At 36.0% G+C, this 19776-nt stretch overlaps 1 protein-coding gene across 2 annotated transcripts in view; it reads right to left on the bottom strand.

Annotated features, from left to right (window-relative positions):
* RIT2 (Ras like without CAAX 2) overlaps positions 1 to 19776 on the bottom strand; it is a 418989-nt gene that overhangs the window by 212291 nt on the left and 186922 nt on the right. The window lies entirely within an intron of this gene.

Genomic DNA, 19776 nt, shown 5'->3' with positions numbered 1-19776 from the left:
TAGCTCTATTTGTCATAAATGGTCAGGAATGGGATATGTAATGTGTAATTTGCAATTTGGACTTGTCCCTTTTAATCACCTATAGTTAGGATGACAGAGTTACAAATGAGCCTAAAGCCTCAGATAATAACCCTTCTGGAGGAAATTTTACTTATCCCATGAAAGAGTTTACTAATGCTTCATCTGATATTACTACTAAAAGAAAATAATTTTTCAAAGTTCCAAAAATTTTTTCATATTGATTCCTAATGTTTTTCATATTTATTCCAAGTAAAGGTACCTTTATAAAATAGTTACTTATAAAATATAGTGTAGTGGCATTAATAGTCATTTCTAAGTCTGAACAGCAAGGCTAGTTACAAACACAGTGCTCCCTTCCAACATGATAGAAAACAATATAAGCTTTGACAGCTCTTGCTACAGCATGAACACAAAATAAGGTTGTTTTTTCTTTTTTAATTTTCATAAGTACAATAGTTGGAAAATAATAACTATAGCCAGAAGGATTTGCTTGAGAGGATTTCATACAAGCTCATGGCAATTCACACTAATCTGACTGCTCCCCTACTGTTTGTCTACCTGAATGAAGGTCTTCATAGGTATAAATCATATAGATTAACATTCTGAGAAGAAGCCAACACTGGTATTTTAATGCCTTTATGCAAGTTACTGTAACCATCTCTGAATAACAATGGCCGAGTAGAGAGAAATTGTAATGCACCCATGCATTTGCTTAAGTGGTGGCCAACGCCTTAAATTTCATTTTTATTCCTCAAGGTTCCATTTAAATATCGCAGGTCATCTCTCAACCTTCTGTTCAGAGGAGAAATGCTATTTCTGAAAACTCAAAGCATGTGATATGTATATACCCCTGTCATGTCCCCTCTCCTCAAGCATGCATTTCATCATCTAGTTTGTATATTCCACTCCTGGAGGCTGCAAGGTCAGTGCTGGATCTTACCAATGGGAGTGAGGACAGTGCCAACAGAGCTGGGCACTTATTAAGTTCCCCACAACCACGTGAAAAGTGAATAGCGAGTCATACTTTATGTAATGTCTATTGCTCTCAGAAACTTTATTTCCTTAAGACAACAGCATTGACTAGGAGAGTATCAAGAACTCCACTTTACAGTTAGTGAAAATGAGGCTCAGGAATATTCAGTATTTTGACCACATGTACACAGTTTGCAAGTGGGGGAATGAGGATTTAAACTTAGCCCCGTCTGACTAATTTCTGTGTACTTTCCTCAGTACCAAACTGATAAGTTTCTGACTCTTAGAGTAATGGAGTTATTTGTTTCCTTGTACAAAACCCCAGTGGTCTAAATGCAACCACTCTGATGGTATAACTGGGGTCCCATTTATTCCCACTTTTATAGCTTCGAAAATTGTGTTCATTCTGTCAGGCTTGACATTCAGGCTTCTAACACATACATTTGGCTTAATGGCATTATTCAGGAGAAGGGGAATTTTAAAGCATGTGTAAGGGAAAGAAGGAATAGTGTGGTCTTGAATGTGGGGAAGGGAAGAGATGAACAAGTCGCGTTTATCATTTCAAATAGATTTGCATGACTGGAGCCAAGAGCTTCTGTCAGGGAAGAAGACGGACTGGCTGCACATAAAATCAGGATCAGAAACTGTCAGGATGGTATGATTAGAGGGACCCTAAAAGCCATTCCCTTGCCTAAAAACACTTCCCCTACTGACCTCTTCTCCTCCCACACTAGTTATTTTTCTGAGTTAGGGCATCAAAAGTTTCTGTTTGCAGGCAAGTCTGTTTTCTATGAGGGGTGAAACTTTCACTATTTGCTGCCCTTTGACATAATGTGAAATGGATGATCTGATTAGAAAGGGCTTTGTGTAATAAGAACCTTAAAACAATGCTAGAAAATCTAACATAAAGTATCTAGAGAAATGTTGCTAAAAACTCTTTACTTGAATTCATTGTTCCAATTACTTACTTGCCTGTTTACAACTTTAGCTCTAAAAATAAGGGGAATTATTCAGAACTTAGAGAAAGTCTCAAGATGCTGCAGTCCCACAGGCGTATCATTCCATACACCATTAGAGGGAAGGTCTCACTGAAAGAACTGGAACTACCACCAATTATGATATGGTCTTGAGTAAGAGTCCCCACAGGCCCAGTTTCTTCAGAAAAGGTGATGATAATACCTGCCCTTCCTAACAACATTTTTGTGGGACAAAATGAATCGCATCAATTTTCTAGGAGAAAATGTGCTAGACAAATATAATATATTCTTCTTTATTTAAAAAATACTGATATCTAATATGTTGCATTTAAAAACAGTCATACAATTAAGAACTAACATTTATTTCATACTAGTTATCAGCTATTATTCTGTACACTTTATACATATCTGTTTATATATATTACATACATGTTTTTATTATGCATGCATATACCTATGTATAATTACACACACATATCTATATATGTGTGTGTCTGTGTGTGTTCAATAGTTTTAGGAACAACCCAACATGGAAGGGACTAAGGAATTAAAGTGGTAAAACACTAAAGTATAGAGGGGCTAAGCAACTTGTCCATTGCCACAAGGCTAGTTAGTGGTAGAACTGGGATTACAGCAGTAAATATTTTTATCTCTCTCATTTTCATTGCAACAATTAAAAAAAAAGATAGTTTATTTTCTCATTGGCAGATAAACATGCCAGGTATCATATAAGGTTAAACCTTCATATAAATTGCTTTAGAATTATCACAAATGTTTAAGAAAATAGTATGTCACAACTTATATCAAATTACCCTTTGCCTTTTCCAAGAAAAACTATCTCCTAGAACCTAGAAATAGGAAGTGATCACAGAAAAACTTCTGGATGCACATTTAGTTTACAGATTGCTTTTCTCTGGTAAATATCTGGTTGCTGCTGCCAGGCCTTCCTCCCTGACTCCTTCTATAATTTTTTAATCCATAGAGGTGTTCTAGTTTGCTAGCTGATGGAATGCAATGTGCCAGAAACAGAACAGCTTTTAAAAGGGAGGATTTATTAAATTGCTAGGTTACAGTTCTAAGGCCATGAAAATGTCCCAGTTAAAGCAAGTCTATAAAAATATCCAAATTAAGGCACCAACAAAAGGTTGCCTTCACTCAAGAAAGGGCAATGAATTTCAGGGTTTCTCTCTCAACCAGAAGGGCACATGGTGAACATGGCAATCTGCTAGCTTTCTCTTCAGGCTTCTTGTTTCATGAACTCCTCCGTGGGGATTTTCCTTTTTCATTTCCAAAGGTCTCTAGCTGTGTGGGTCCTCATGGTTCTTATGGCTCTCAAGCTTTTTTCCAAAAAGATTCCCTCTTTTAAAGGATTCCAGTAAGCTAATCAAGACCCACCTGGAATGGGTGGAACCATATCTCTCTCTAATCAAAAGTTAATACCCACAATTGGGTGTGTCACATCTCTGTGTAGATGATCAAGTTTCTAACCTACAGTGCTGGATAGGGATTAAAAGAAACGGGTGCCTCCACAAAATGGATTGGGATTAAGCACGGCTTTTCTTGGGTATGTAATACTTTCAAATCTACAAAGAAGGCATGCATGTCCCTTCACCCTTGGAAAAATGAACAAGTGGACTTTCAGTCCAATAACTTGTTTTCTGGTGTAATTAATGCCAAATTTAATTTTCTTATTACGTACAATCTTTCTTTTCTTACTTAACAATCATTCCACCTTTCACTTGCTCTGGTCCCAATTTGTGGGGGCATCCTTGACTTTTATCTTTTCCCCACGTCTCACATTAATTCTATTAAGTTTTTGCCAGTTCTACTGTTAAGCTGGATATCCAGAACCTGGCTCCTTTTCTTTTACCACTGCCACCACTGTGGTGTAAGCCACCATCACCTCTCATTTACATCACTGCTGTAGCCCCCAGCTGCTCTTCCTGCTCTAATACTTACTCCTCAACACAGCATTCAGATTAGTGAAAGTCAGATCATGTCACTTCCCTGCTCAGAACTGGTTAATGACTCCCTGTGTCATTCAGAGGAAAAGCCACTGGCCTGTCAATGGGCCCCAAGGCCTTATGTAGAGTGTCCCTATCTCTCTGACCATGCCTCTTACTACAACCCCCTTGATCACCTCATTCCAGCCACACTGCCACCTTCTCTGTTCTTCAAACAAGCCAGACAAGCACCTACCTCGAGGTAATGGCATTAGCTTGTCCTTCTGTCTGAAATCCAAGCATTAGTTTCTGGGTTGTATTTATAGAAAAGTATTTCTCAAATTGCTCCTTAATCATTAACTATGTTACTGAAGGTGGTAGATTTATTTTTATATATTTTTTCTCAAATGCAATTTCCTTTCATCAGAAAAATATGGCATTTGTACTTTACAAGATATTTGACAGGTGCATTTATGTCACTGACCATTTAATTAAACTATAAAATGATCTATTACAGAAAATGTTTTCTGCAAATAAGAATTGGCAGTGAACTAATTTTGGTGTGTATTGTTTTGTTTTATTTTCTTTGTTTGTACCACGGAAGAGAAAATGTTGGGATGTCAGTTTAACCCTCATTTAAGTAGCACTCTTCTTTAAAGAGGCAAAACATAGGCAAAAACTCATTCTTTTAGGACATGATAGGCTGAATGAGAATAGGGGCACAAAAACTGTATGAACTGGGTTGAGGTGTCTGACACTGGAAACATACATAAGCAAACAGTATGGGTTTTGTGGTTGCGTTTCCCTTCATGGCAGGAAAACACGCTTGCTTCAATTAGGCAATGATGAGATTAGATTTGATTTGGCAACTAATGAAATTATTTTGTATTAGGTGTGATCTCTCATTAACCACTATCTTTCATCCTTTTTCTAAAATGCATATCTGTTAAGGGTCATATTTATAAGCTACATATAACAAAACCAGTAGTCATACCAATCAGTTTATCAACAAAGAGGAGGCAAAAAAATTAAACAAAACATTAATTTGATGGATTTAGCTAGTTAGAGCATCTGTAATACCTGCATGAAAAAACACAGAAATGAAGAATATCAGAAATGGGTTGTAGTTAGAAGCAACAAACCTTTTGATTTGCTAATTTTTACTATTTAAGTTTTCATTCTATTATTTTTTTTTTTAAGAATCATACATGGGCAAATTTTTAGTGCTATGAATATTTTGGATGCACATTTTTGTAACCCTATACTATCCTTTAAAACAAAAACAATATATAAAATTAAATAAACTAACCATGATATGTAAACATTACAAAATATTATGGTAGTATAAGGGGTATAAGTTTCAAGCAGACATCACACTGTGAAAAAACTGTCCAGTCCTTAGCAAACTAATGTAGATAAAAATTTCTGAAATTTTAGCATGCATAAGAATCACCTGTAGCACTTCTTCAACCACATATTGCTAGCTCCTGGATTTTGCATTTGTAACAAATTCCCAAGGGATACTATCACTGCTGGTCTGGGAATTACTCTTTGAAAACCACTGATGTAGACAATGCCTTTCTATATCCCCCCTTTTTGGCGGGCCTCCTATAACTCCATAAACACATTACAAAACAAAATCTTTGCGCTCAGGTAGGAACCTACTCTCCTTTAAATTTCAGTGAATACAATGTTCCCTATTTGCTACTAAACTAGTTTATATATAGGGTGTGCTGGTTTGAAACTATTGTGTATCCCAGAAAAACCATGTTCTTTAATCCTTAGTCAATATTCTGAGTGGGATCCTTTGGATTGTTTCCATCGACATGTGATCAAAATAACTTTTGATTAGGTGGTTTCCATGGAGAGTGTCTCTACTCTTTCAAGGTGGGGTTGCTTACTGGAGTTCTTTAAGAGGGAATCATTTTAGAAAAAGCTTTAGTGCCAACAGTGCTCACACAGCCAGAGACCTTTGGAGATGAAGAGAGAAAATGCCCCTAGGGAAGACGTTTGAAACAAGAAGCCAGAGAACCTAGCAGATGCCAGCCACATGCCTTCCCAGCTGATAGAGCTGTTCTGGACCCATTGGCCTTTTTTGAACTATGGTGTCTTTATCTGGATGCCTTAGTTTTAACATTTTATAGTCTTAGAACTATAAACTTGTAACAATAAATTCTCTTTTTAAAACACATTCCATTTTTGGTATACTGCATTCTGGCAGCTTTAACAAACTGAAACACAGAGTAATTCTTTAAATACCATTTAATTCATCATATATACTGTACCTGAAATTAAAAGAGACTTCAAAGTGGTTGAAGACTAGGTATTTTTCCTATTGTTGATGGGGATATAATGTTAGGGATAGAAATCCTTTCTAAATACTATAAGAAGCTCTACTAATCTAACACTTGTCACACTGGTTCTTGCTAAGGGACTTGTGAAACAATTAGGAACTAGGTGTCATTCCTGGTACAGAAGGTTTTCAAGTCCTCTGCAAGTTCAGAAGAGATGTAAATTTAAGTGGGATCCATCAGTTACTATGCAATGGGAATAAAAGAGAAAAATATGCTGGGTCAAAATTTATTAACTTTAAATTACCTAGCCTAAGCTTTAGAAGCTCCAGAGAAGATGAACCCCACCCCTACCCCCCACCTTTTTCCTCTTGCTTGCAGTCCTTTGCCTGGCAAGAGGTATTTTGCACCAAGAAAGGGGATAGGTCACAGAAGAGATGGAATTTCTTGCTTACCTTTCTTACATACCTCAATATGAAAAGTATGACTACGAATATGAGGAGACAATACAGCATTTCCAGCTAAGCAGTTCAGGGGATGATTCATAGAAGAGCTAGGTTTGTGTAACTCCTTTACTCAAGAAAGAATTGAGACATGTGGGTATGGGGTAAAGTGACCCTATAGGAGCACAAAAGAATATTTCCAAAGACAAAAAGGCTGGAAATTGAGATGCATAAATAAATGGTGACTGGCTAGCGGTTCTGTTTGGTGAGAAGGTTCACAAGATTGCCAACTGAATTCCTTTGTCTTGAAAACATGGTTGACAACTGGATTGATTATTCCATTTGTGGAATCCAGGTCAAATTGTTTGTAAATGTTCAGATTGGGTGATTCTTTACAATTCAGTGAGTGAATCTTTCATTGCCCATGACTGAACACATTAAGAAAATGGAATTTGGTTTCTCCGGTGGTTTGTTTTGATTTCCTGTATTAACCTTTGTTACTTTCTGTGTCATTTCATGGGTCTGATTTTACAGGGCACATCAGAGCAAACCTTCCTAGAAACCACTTGATAAAGACTACATTTAAAAGGAACTTTAAAACTTAGAGATATAAATATGAAGGTTTTTTGTACAGATGAGGCCATGCAATAGCAACACAGCTGCTATTCTAGCAAAGAAAGCAAGGGGCACGCAAAGGAGTTAGACAAAGAAGAGAGGATCAGCATCACATGGATAAAGTACAGTCCAGACAGCATCAGGACAGAGGACACTGGAAGAACTGAGAGTTGAAATGGATTACCACTGTTCAATATTTGCAGTTTGCTATATATAAAATATGTTGAGATTGACAGCAGAATAAAATATATGCAATTCTTACCCTAGAGGATAGATACTGTTGCTTTTAATATATAATTTTGTCCTGTGCCTAAAGATCTAAAGTAAACAACTTGGTCAGGAATTGCTGATACATATTTATATATATATAAATTAGATGGATTGCATATAAATAAAGTTAACAGAACTCCTTGTAGAATGCCCTTTTCGATGGAATTATTTCTGTCTCTATGTGATATACTGTACCTCCTATTGTCCTAGATAAGGTACATATACTATGTTTTTACTTGGCATGAATTGCATTTTATCTTATACAGATTATTTTGAGACATTTATGATACCATAATTAGAATGAGAGATGGAAAACTAAAGTCAGGGTTAATTTTCTTAAATAATACAAGGAGATGATGTGTGGTTCAAATGCTCAAAGGCATTAGCAAGGTTTAGTTAGTAGTGGAGAGTGGGAGATTTCGCTATTATGAGTTTACTCCCAAGGTCAGATCACTGATATTTGATTTTTTCCAGTGACAGTGAAAAGTCTGCTGGAGCATGAGGGTCTGAAGCTAAAGGGTAAAGCACAAGTATGGCAGGTCCCAGAATGATGTCAAATAGGAGACTGGTAATTTAATTATCATATGAATGGACCATATGAGATGGGCGTATGAAAATGGAAGTCAAAAAATGAAATACAAGTTTAGAAAGTGGACATGCAGTCTAGGTAACACACCCAGCAGAATACAAAACAGAAGATGTCTCAGTTTGAATGAGGAGTCCTGGATATGCTTGACTTGTCTTCATTATTTATTAATATATTCTGATGCTCTAAAAAGTGTCCAATTTTGAGGAATAATTATATGGTCACCTTAACCAGAAGAAAAGAGGTTCACTGGGAGCAATCATCTCCCAAGATACCTTCCAACCACCCACTTTCCTCCCCTTTTATACATCAAGATACAAGGTGAACCCCAAAGAGTAAGAAAGGAAATGAAAAAAGTCAGAGAACCCTGCCCACCCTGGGCATGTAGAGCTCTCTGAGCAACTCTGCTCTTGTTAAAGCTTCATTGGTTTTTCAACTCACTTTTCAATTCTGATTTCCCACAGCTCTACTTCCCATCTGTGTTTCAGCCAGTCTCACAGCTGGAGAGAAATTAAAATAGAGATTGCTGCAGCAATAATCACAACTAGGAGAGTAACATAGACCAGAGCTTCCAAGCCAAAAAAGACCTGTACAACAAACACATCCGCCTGCTCCAAAAGGTGTGTGTGTTTAGGATTGGGGAGAAGGTATCCCATGAAGTGGCAATCCATCCCATTTAACTCGAGGACAGTGAGAAACTCTCTGGATGAAGGATCTGCAAAGGGAACAGAACAGCACAGGACTTTTGGTTTTATGGCCTGAAAACTGTCTCCACAGTGGAGAGAGCATTTAAAGTACATTTTTGGTTGAATAGAAAAGGAAAAAAATCTCACAGAATCTCTACCCCCAACTGATCAACATTCAAAGCCACTCCAGAAGAAGCATTCCTAGAGTTTGTAAGAATAAATAATAGAGTAAGAGAGAATAAAATAATAAAAGAACAAGATGAAAAGAATGACTATCTGCTACTCACTTAGATACACAAGACAGAGGAACCCTGTCTTAGCAGCTGTAAAGTTTTTCTTTGCATGTCTGTTTTGATATTTTTAATAATCTATGGACAAGATTTTAAAAGTTAAATCATAGGACAAGGCTTATATCAAAAAGCAATAGTCATCTATTCTGTTCCTCCCAACAGTATCCTTCTACATAAATCCTCAGCAAATTCCTCTATACTTAATCTCAAGCTTTAACCCTTTCAGTTTACTTTAAAAATCATATTCTTAGTTTTTAAAATACAAAATAATATATACTACATTTATAATATATAAGAAATAATATAAGCCACCACCCAGCTTAATAAATAAAATACCACTAGACTATTAAAGTCTCTTATATATCTTTCCCTGAAAACAACTTCTTCTTCCCAAAGTGAATGCTATTCTGCATTTTGTGTTTATCTCTTGTTTTTTTTTTTAAATGATTTTATATCCTGTTTCTTTTTAAGTAATTTATACCTCCACTGCTTTAGCCCTTTCTACAGGGTAAATCACATGGTATTTCATTGTTGCTCATGTCTGCAGACACCAAGGTTGTAGTTTGCGTCACCTACAAATTCAGTCCCATTCATATTCATTTTGTTTCTTCCAAACTTGTGTTGTGATCTCTCATCTGCTGTCCCCACTCTCACTCTTTGTGACTGTAACATATTTAGTCCTTTAGCATCATTTTGATATGTTTTGAAAGGAAGAACAGATAGATACATGTTGAGAATTGTCATGTTTATCTGTAAGTCATCAGATATCATTAAAATACAAATTTAAATAACTGGGTTCCCTCTCCCAAAAATGGCATCTTTATTATAGTATTGACTCATGGTAAGGGAATTCTAAGAATCAATGATTATAAGGGAAAGGTATTTTGTGTAAGAAAAAAACATCTCAATGTCAACTAAAAGTGGGTGACACACTCATAAGAATAATACTAAAGGCCAGATCATATCTAGAGAGCCTTGTAGCTATAATATTCCGGGCTGAGCATGGACAGTGTGCTTTCCTTATCTTCTAAAGGGGATTTTATTCATCTAAGTCTTGAAAAGAAAGGGTTACAAGCTTGCTGACCAGGATTCCCTTGCAAAATACAGGCTTTATGCCCCCCAAATTCCTGAGGTCAGAAGGAAAAAAGTATCATAGAGAAGAGTGAGGACAAAAATCAATAACTATGGTATTATATGTTTAAAAATATAGTATATATAATTTCTAAAGGGCATCAACCTCCAAAAGAAACCAGATAGATAAATGATAGAACTGCATGAAATGTCTTCTGAGTCATGTTCTAACTTAAGATGCAGAATCCCCCACAAATTCCATGTTATAGAGATATGATAACTTTTTAGTTTTTGAGCCATCTCTTAACTAGCTTGAAACCAAATGTATTTTGGACCTTTATATTCCTTTGTTTTATTTTTTAAATCGTACTGAGACACATATGTAAATTCATAGTCTTCTAACTGCTTTTCTGCTGCATTTTTAGGGCCTTAATATCCAGCTTATATGGTGAGTTGGTGCTTTATCTTGTAACAAAAAGAGTCCTTTCTAGAAGAGACCTGGAAGATGGAGCAACAATTGCCATCTTCTTTCATTTAAAATGACTGATATTAAACTCTAATCTATATATATTTTCCAATACTAATAATGTGGTTTTAGTTCTAATGAACACATATAAAAATCATGCCATCTCAATGTTGACAAAAACAATGGTGAGGGATTGTCTTAATTAGTTGCAACTCTGCCAAGTGAAATGTTGCTGAGGGTTATGCAAACAATTATAATGTACAAGGAATTGTCTCTACACTTTACTGTCCTTCTTTCAGAATCATGCAGAAATGGTTAAAAATGTATGTTGAACAGACAGGAATGATCAAAAGCCAAAAGCATATTAATAAATGTAAAATAATAGCTCATAGAGAGATGGTACTGTGAACAGACATATTCGTGAACTAGATACATAATACCTATCAACTGTTTCAGAAATATATTTTTCATTAGTTTACTCCATGTAGTGTGAAACTGCACTATAAATCCTTTTGGTGACTTAACTTTGCCTCTGTCAGGTATCAAAGGAACCCATCCTTCCCTCTTCATATTTACTTCATGAATTTAAAGGATATTTAAATTCATACATTTGTCAACCTTATCCTTTCAATATTATAAATGTTTACTTTAGCCAGTCCTCTTATCATCTTCAACATATTATTCAATATATTATTGTTCCCTCTGTGTACAACAGATTTAGGTCAAAATACATGTGAAGGCAATAATTTGTATTTTGTTTAATAATACTTGTGTCATTGGACATTCATTCCAATGTATTTTACTTCAGTCAACATATTATCTGAGGCACTCCAAGACACCAAGAGAGCACATAATTTACTCCTTGTAGATATTAAGAGACTAAGATCAAAATTTTATGACATTTCTAAGGAATCATATAAATAATTATCAAATGATCAGAAAAGAGTTGCGTATCGTACTTTACGTCAAAATAGAGGACACAGCTGTATGCACTCACTGAAGTTTTCCAGTAGCTCTATTGCCATTTCAACCAAGAGTTCCTGCTGTAACCAACAAAAGATTTGGTGCTGGAGAGTCCAAGGACTCAGATAAAACTTTTGACCTATAGATGAGTAAGAGAACAAGCAAGATGCACAAATGATACGAGGTTGATGAGAAGGTGGAGGCCAGAAGACCATGATGGTACATGAAAAATAACAGTTTGATTTTAAACTGACCTTTGTTTTTGTATTGAAGTTGCCCTGAGACTCTTTGCAGCTAAGTTTTAAAGAGGTTACTGCCAGATAAGGGGTCACAAAGTTCTTCTACTTCTCACCTTTTACAATATCACTGCATTCTCATGTGACATATCAAGTCAATGTTACAACAAAAGCTGGGACCTCTGTTCTTTGGTTATAAGCCCCAGGTCTCTGACCAGATATTCTGATGCAATTCGTCTGGGTGCAGGCTGAGCTACAGGTTGTTTTCAAAATTTTAATCATCTTTGTTCTTTATTGAAAAAATTCACGTATAATAAAATTTGCCATTTTAAAGTATACTATTTTAAGTTTTGTTCTTAGAATATTCATAAAGTTATGGCACCATCACCACTATCTAAACCAAAAACATTTTCATTACCTCAAAAAGAGACCCCATGGCCATTAGCAGTCATTCCCCATTCTCCCTCAACCAGCCCCTGGCAACCACTGATAGGTTTCTGTCTATATGGATATGCCTATTCTGGACATTTTATACAAGTGGAATCATTCAATAAGTGGTGTTTAGCATGGGTCTTCTTTCAATTAGCATAACTGTTTCAAGGTTCATCTCCTTTGAAGCTCTTACCGCACAAAGAGCTCTTGACTTCAGAAAGAACCACAACAGCATGCAAAAACTGAATCACTGAGGTATCAGGGTTTAGGTTTACTTTGGGGTTCGAGGTAATCCTTGATATCTAAGGACAGATCTGCTTCCTTTACCACCAAAATGACAGTGCTAGCTTCTATCCACAATCTACATCTCTGCTGGAGGCCACTGATAATTAAAAGAAATAAGTCAAATCCCAGGCAGTACAGCTAACCAACACTGGTCAGGTGTCCCAGAAATGCGGATATATCACTAATAAGTACCTTTTATTCTTCTACATGTCCTCCCTTTGCTGTCATTCTGCTGAAACCTTATTCACTTAGGCATTGAGTAGCACATCTGTAACCTCCACAGACTATTCAATTTCAGCTTTGTAGCATAAAATAAAGATTACAAATGAAACATGTAGTTGAAATCTGATTTCTTCTCTACTCCATTTCACTGGTTTGCGATACAGTGAATTTAATCACAGATTGATCTTATTAAGGCTAATGACCTGATGATTAACAAGAGAAATGCATCTGTGATCAAACTGCCTGTTTTAATTATTCCAAGGTGTTGCACCATCAACGGGCAGCAGTCAGCAGCCTCTTGGATAAGGGTTTGCTTGCACCTGATGCTATCTTAGTTATTACTCTCTTGGTACCTAAGAGAGGGAAGGAAAAAATCCAAAAGCTCAGTACTCGATTTCTCAGCTTTAATTTGGTAGTGGGAGGCAGAGTTCAAAGGTTTGATCTCGATATGTGTCAACAATTACAATGGAATCCTGGTGTCACAGAGGCTGCTAAGACAGGAGAGCAGGCCAATCTGGACAGAAGTCTTTTTGGCAAGAAGTAAAGTGAAGACTGTTGTAAATCAGGGAAGCCAGAGTTTAGTCCAGGAAAGTGAGCAGAGATCCAGAAGACAGAATATCAACTGATGATTTAAGCAAGGAATTTCTGATGTCTGGGCTATTCTCTGGCCAGGGCCTTTACGAGACAACAAACCGCTCAATCTGGCATCATAAAATTCTGGTTAATTGATATTGGTTAAGAAGTGGAATAATTTTAAATTATATATACATTAAACATTTTATATTCATTTAAACATACAAATGTATACTCATTTTTCAATCTTTGATGGTGATCCAAGACTCCTTTTCTAAAAATGCCTGCCAAATGGAGTTGTTATTTTTGCACAAAACATCCATAATGCATCCTTTATGCCTTAATGTTTTGACATCTTTAAAGTGGAACAAGAATTTAAGACACTTTGAAGTCATCAGAGTTCAGAATCATGATTTTCTTTTTAATCCCAATTTTTAAATTGTACTGCCTATATCTATTCCATCAACAATTTGGGGAGGAAAGGAGGTAAAATTCATCTTTAACATATCACTACAAAACACAAAACACTTAGTTTAAATGTTGACTTTCTCACAGTATTTTATCAGGTAATATGATTTATTCAAATTACATAATTACAAATTTAAAAACAACTGGTCTAAATTGGTTGAAAACAAACATAACTGACTCTAAGTAAGTGCTTTGGGGAAAGCTGAAGTGTAGGTATAACTCCTGCCTGTCTGCATTTAGAGAGCAGGGAGCATCAATCATTATGGCTTAGAGACGGAGCAGAGGTCCCCAGTTAACCTGGTGGGTGAGCTAAATGGAGGTTGGTTAAGAGTTCCTGCTATAACTGGTCACAAGAACAGAGGGTAGTGTGATGTTGCATATATTGGGAGTCAAGGGGTTGCTCATCTTTCACCCAACCCAGGAAATGTGAGATCGGAGTGCTTGAAAAGGCCTTGGCCTGAAAGAGAAAAGAAACAGGTCACCCCAAGTGAAAGAAATCCTGATGGAATTACAAATAATATATTTTCTCACTTTTGGCAAGGCAAATATCATACATTTCATTGAAATAATACATAATATATTATACACATTTAATACACTATACACATATATTAGATAAAATACATATAGAGCTGTATATATAACATGACGGATGATATGTACATATATATATATTTATCTATAAGAAAGACTAGAGAAACTTGAAGACATATGGCTGTAAAGGGCAAGATAGGAGCTTCAGTATTTCATGCTTTTTAGTTTGGGGGCACTCATTAACCCCAACGTACTTATCACTCCATACTCTGCACCCCAAAAAAGGCTCATTAAATCTTTAGGTAAACAAGGTCTTCCCAGATAAGCTTTGGCATGATGCCTGAAATTTCTGTAGGTGCACTGCTAACATCTAATCCCTTACCACTTGTCTTCCTAATATGTATTTAAGCAATGCAGAAGAGTAAGTGCATTGGGTAGGGAATAAAAATGCCTGAATTCTAGCTGAGATGCCAAAATACAATGAAATACTTTACCTCCCAGTGCCTAAGCACCTCCATCTGTGAAATAAATACAAAAATAAGGTGCTTTTTTCCTAGTACTAGCATGAGTCTCCATGAAACCATGAATGTGCATGTGCTTGGCAAGGCAAAACCTGGACTATAAAAATGAGTTTTTTATATAAGACTTTATTCCAAGAGCAGTGACTTGAAAATTTGCAGGTTTATAAAATTAGTAGATGCATAATTTCTGTTTTTAAATGTCATTTTGCAAGAGAATTCCAGAAATTTCCATGTATCATTTTCCATAAAGCTGAGGATCTGGCTCTTTTGGATTAATAAATATATAGAATATTATTGACCAGGGTATTTAGCCTTTCACTGCCTACCTCTGCACTCAGAAAATACAAGTGCCATTTTAGCTGGGTCCAGGTGCTGTGATAAGAATAATATCCATTTGGATTAGCATGGCTGTGTCAACAAGCCAAGAGTCAGTTAGCATAATCATACAACCATATTAATGGTACATAAATAAACTGAGTGCTTTTCATGAAAATCTGGGGAAAAATGTTTTTAGAACTAAATTATTATACCAATTAGAAATTTAAAATTTGATCATGAAAAATACTAAAGTATCAAACCATAGCTAAACTGTAACAATATTGCCAAGTTTCTGGAACATTTCCCCAAAATCTTATTTCTAACTCTGAAATGACTCTGAAGTGTGCCACTTCCCTCCACCCACCTGGCCAGTCTGCCATCACTGTCTGGAATTCTGCAAGGGTCTCTTACAGATTTTTCCATATTTATTGTCTCCTTATAGTTCTTTCTCTATACTGCTCCAGGATGAGAATTAAAAAATACAGCCTGAATTTTATTACTCTCCTTCAACAGCTTCCCATTACTCCTGGAATAAAATTCAGGATGCTCAACCTGGCTTGCAATGTTCAAGGTGACCTCTTTAGTCCCATCTTGTCACACAGCTCCCATATAACCCTCTCTGAGCTGTACTGAGTTTCTTTCAGCAATCTTAACATTCTCTTTCCTGCTACAGATAGCCCAACATGCCATCTCCTATACCTGGAATAGTTTTTATTTCCCACCTTTCCCCACTTGCCTCATGAACTCAAGCTTAGATCTTAACTTAAAGACTTCACTAACCTTAATCCTCCACATTTGAGCAGGTACCCTTTGCACGCTGTTCTTTTATGTTTTTGTTTTGGTTTGTTTTACTTTGTCTTCTGCCCTAGACCAAGCTCTGTGACACCAAAGTCCAATCTCTGCTTTGTCATTACAGTTCCTTGTGTCCAGCCTCATATGTAAACATAGACTCAATCAAAATTTACTGACTGAATTTTTTTTATTGTTTGGAAAACAACTGGGGGCTTATTGTTTGACTTTTTTGATTGCTAAAGTTAAAAGTTGCAGAAAATTTGTCAATATTAGAAGACAGACATTTTAAGACAACAAATAAAAATACTTTTGTAAGAATTTGTTTACAAAAAATTTTAAGCTAAACATCTTTTCTGTTTTCAAGGATAGTACATGTAATCATAAGTATGGAAAAGATTGCACCATCACTCTTAAATCCTACAGATAAATAGTTAAAGCTTTCACTGTAGATCCTAAACTGAACTAAACCTGAAATGACAGTTGGGTGGCTTGCTGAAAATTTTTATATATCAATCTCTGAGATTTACATGATAAGAGGCTTTCATTCTGTCTTAAAGCAAACAGAATTGAAGGCCCAGGCTAGAATGTCACTATTCTCTTAATAGGCTGTGGGGACCAGTCATTTGTCAGATTTAGGTCACTGCACTCCATTTAAGATTAATTCATGTGAGGAAACTGTTACATTAATAAAAGTTCATAATTCATTTGCACTACCAACCACTGTTTAGAGATTTAACTGTTCCAAAGGGAAATCAACAGTCTGGTGAGGGCATTACCCTGCTTATGGAAAATAACTGAGTCATTTATCTTATGATTAAATTTGGAAATTTTCTGAAATGATGACTAGGGGATCAACATGCATGTGAACTCTTGACGAAGCTATTAGCTTGTACCTCTTCATGAACATAATTTTAACTTAAGTAAAGTTAAAGGACAAGCTGAATGATAATATATCTATTACCAAACAGAAGACAACTTTGAATAAAGATATTTTAAAAGTAAATGATATCGGGTGTGCAGGTAGTTTAGTGGTTAGGATGCCCGCCTTTCATGCAGGAGACCCAGGTTCGATTCCTGGACCATGTATCCCCCCCAAAAAAGACCCCACCTCCCCCAAAAAAGTAAATGATATCAATAACGAATAGTCACAAAGCTTATTTCTGCAGATTAATTAAGATATGTTAAGCCCTAATCAAACTTCTCTCTCCTGTGGTAGATTTTCAAGGACACATAATCTTTATGAAGGTTGACCATTCTGAAGATCATCTCAGGAGGAAATGTAAGAATTGTCACGGAGGTTTACATTGCCTCACATGATGAGCATACTTACAACCAGAAGCCATGTACAGTTCAGAAGATTTTGGGAAAAGTCTTTGTTATTGCTAGTATTTGCAGTAGTACTTCTAAGTAATCATGAGTTCAAGCTGGAGGTTGACACCCGCTCTCTAATCTAAATAAGCGTAAAGATATTTCCCAACCATATATTCTCAACAGGTTCTCTACTGATGTTGTAGGCTAGCACATATTCATTAAGATTAAATACAGAGAGCTATTACCAGCAAATACACTGACTAGCATTTTTCTTTTATTATAGAGAAAGTATAACTCATGACCTTCTTCAGATACAAGAAAGTCACTATACATGCTTTTTAAAATATCATGTATTTGCCAGCAGTCGAGAGGCCCCTCTGGAGATTGCTCTTACTCAAGCTTCAGTTAGACATAGCTATCTATCATAGCCTGCCAACCCCCAACCAGGATCTTTCCAGCCAATCCTAAAGACATCTAGGGCAATATATAAGAATCCACAAGGGTTCCATGCACTACTGTAGCCTTCCAGAAACCTACAACTTCCAGATGGGCCCCTGGACCAGATAACTCCTGAAACCTAGACAGCCCAGCCTCTCCATAACATCAGATAGTTCCGTCTCCCTACCCCATATTAGTGACAGACCCTTCCAACATGAAAAATTCAGAATGGCTATAGCCCAAGCATCCCTAAAGAGAAGAACAGAAAGATCAAAGGTGATGGTGGAGTTATACAGAGAAGATAGGATTTAACAAATGCATATGATTGCTGAATCATTAAATTGATATCTCTTTTAGTCTCCAGTATATTAGAGCAGCTAGAAGCAAAAACGTGAAATTGTTACACATGCCAAACTCTGAAATATGTTCTACAATTAATTGTGGTGCTGTGCTTTGAAATTTATTGCTTTTTTGTTTGTATCTTATTTTTCACAAAAAAGAAAAGAAGTCGATTGTGATGATAAAAAAAATAGTTAAGCCTTCTAGCCTCCTATATTCTGTAGCAGCTAGAAGGAAAAATCTGAGAGGATCGTATGGCAACCCATGATAAACTCTGGGATCTGTCCTGTAACTACCTATTGAAGAGTGCTTTGAAAATTATTACTTTTTTTTTTTTTTTGCTTTGTATATATGTTATACTATTCAAAAAAAAGTTTAAAAATATCATGTATTTGCATATTTTTAACCAAGTGTCTTTGTTTTACAATTGTGTTTTAATTTTAAAATTATTTGTTTATTTTTAACCAAGTGTCTTTGTTTTACAATTGCATTTTAATTTTAAAACTATTTGTTTTTCTATCTATCTATTTATCCATCTACCTATCACCCATCATCCTAAATGATTCTCATTATATCTTGGAGAGTATGATTTGTAGGATTCCAGATGTGTTGCCATATTTCAAGACTATATTATTTATAAGATAAGCAGAGGATATAACTTTGGGGATTATCTGAGAAGTCATTCTGGTTTATAAGGCTATATATAATAAAACAAAAAATTGAAATCCATAGATGTCATAGACACTATCACATATATCCAGCTAACACATATCCCAATCAACTATTGTGAAAATAAATCAATAATTTCAGTTCTTCCTGGAGTGGCTCACATTCTGAACTGACTTTTTTCTCTCAATGTTATATAAGTGTCTGATTAGAAATATTACTAGAGCTGTCATCAGTGTACTCTGTTATTCCTAAGAAAACAGTCTGGGCATTGCAGACGGATGAGGAAGGTCAGAAATGGAGGCTTGGAGGTGATTGGACAGTAAGGCTAATGTATTGCTGGACATATGACCTTGAGTTCAACAACATGAATGCTGAATTCCCTAATACTAGAGTTCTTATCAACATTTAAGTAAAATCATCCAAGTTTCAGCCATGTTTACACTTCCCTCTGCTAAGTGACTTTTAGTGTGTATATATATATATATATATATATATATATATATATATTTTTTTTTTTTTTTTTTTTTTTTTTTTTTTTGCATGGGCAGGCACCGGGATTTGAACCCAGTTCTCCAGCATGGCAGGCTAGAACTCTGTCTGCTGAGCCACTGTGGCCCATCCTGACTTTTAGTTGTAATCACACACTGCTTCACTTATGTATAAGTAGAGTGCTAACTCAAGGCGGAAACAGGCATTGGGCTTATGACCAATTCAAGAGAAGAATTGCGGCATCTTCTTAGTGATCATTTTGAAGATGCCTTACCCACATGAAAAATTTAACACCACAATTCAGTTTTCATAAGGATCTCCTTGGAACCTCTGGGGTATTGCTATTTAGGCTATATTTCCTATGGTCTCACAAGTGACAAAAGTAAAAGAAGCAATGATCTTTCATTAACCACTACAATTTACAAGGTGAAGTGTTCTGACATTTTGGCGCCTATTAGCAGAAGTGCCTCCTCAACTGGTATTCTCTCAGAGGGGAGAAATGGCTTGTATGTTACACAGCACTGGCATTATAGTTATTATAAATCTGTTGGTCCT

Source organism: Tamandua tetradactyla, chromosome 18 (assembly GCF_023851605.1).
Source record: "Tamandua tetradactyla isolate mTamTet1 chromosome 18, mTamTet1.pri, whole genome shotgun sequence".
In the NCBI taxonomy this organism is placed as follows: domain Eukaryota; kingdom Metazoa; phylum Chordata; class Mammalia; order Pilosa; family Myrmecophagidae; genus Tamandua; species Tamandua tetradactyla.
This window is presented reverse-complemented; position numbering and strand designations above follow the sequence as displayed.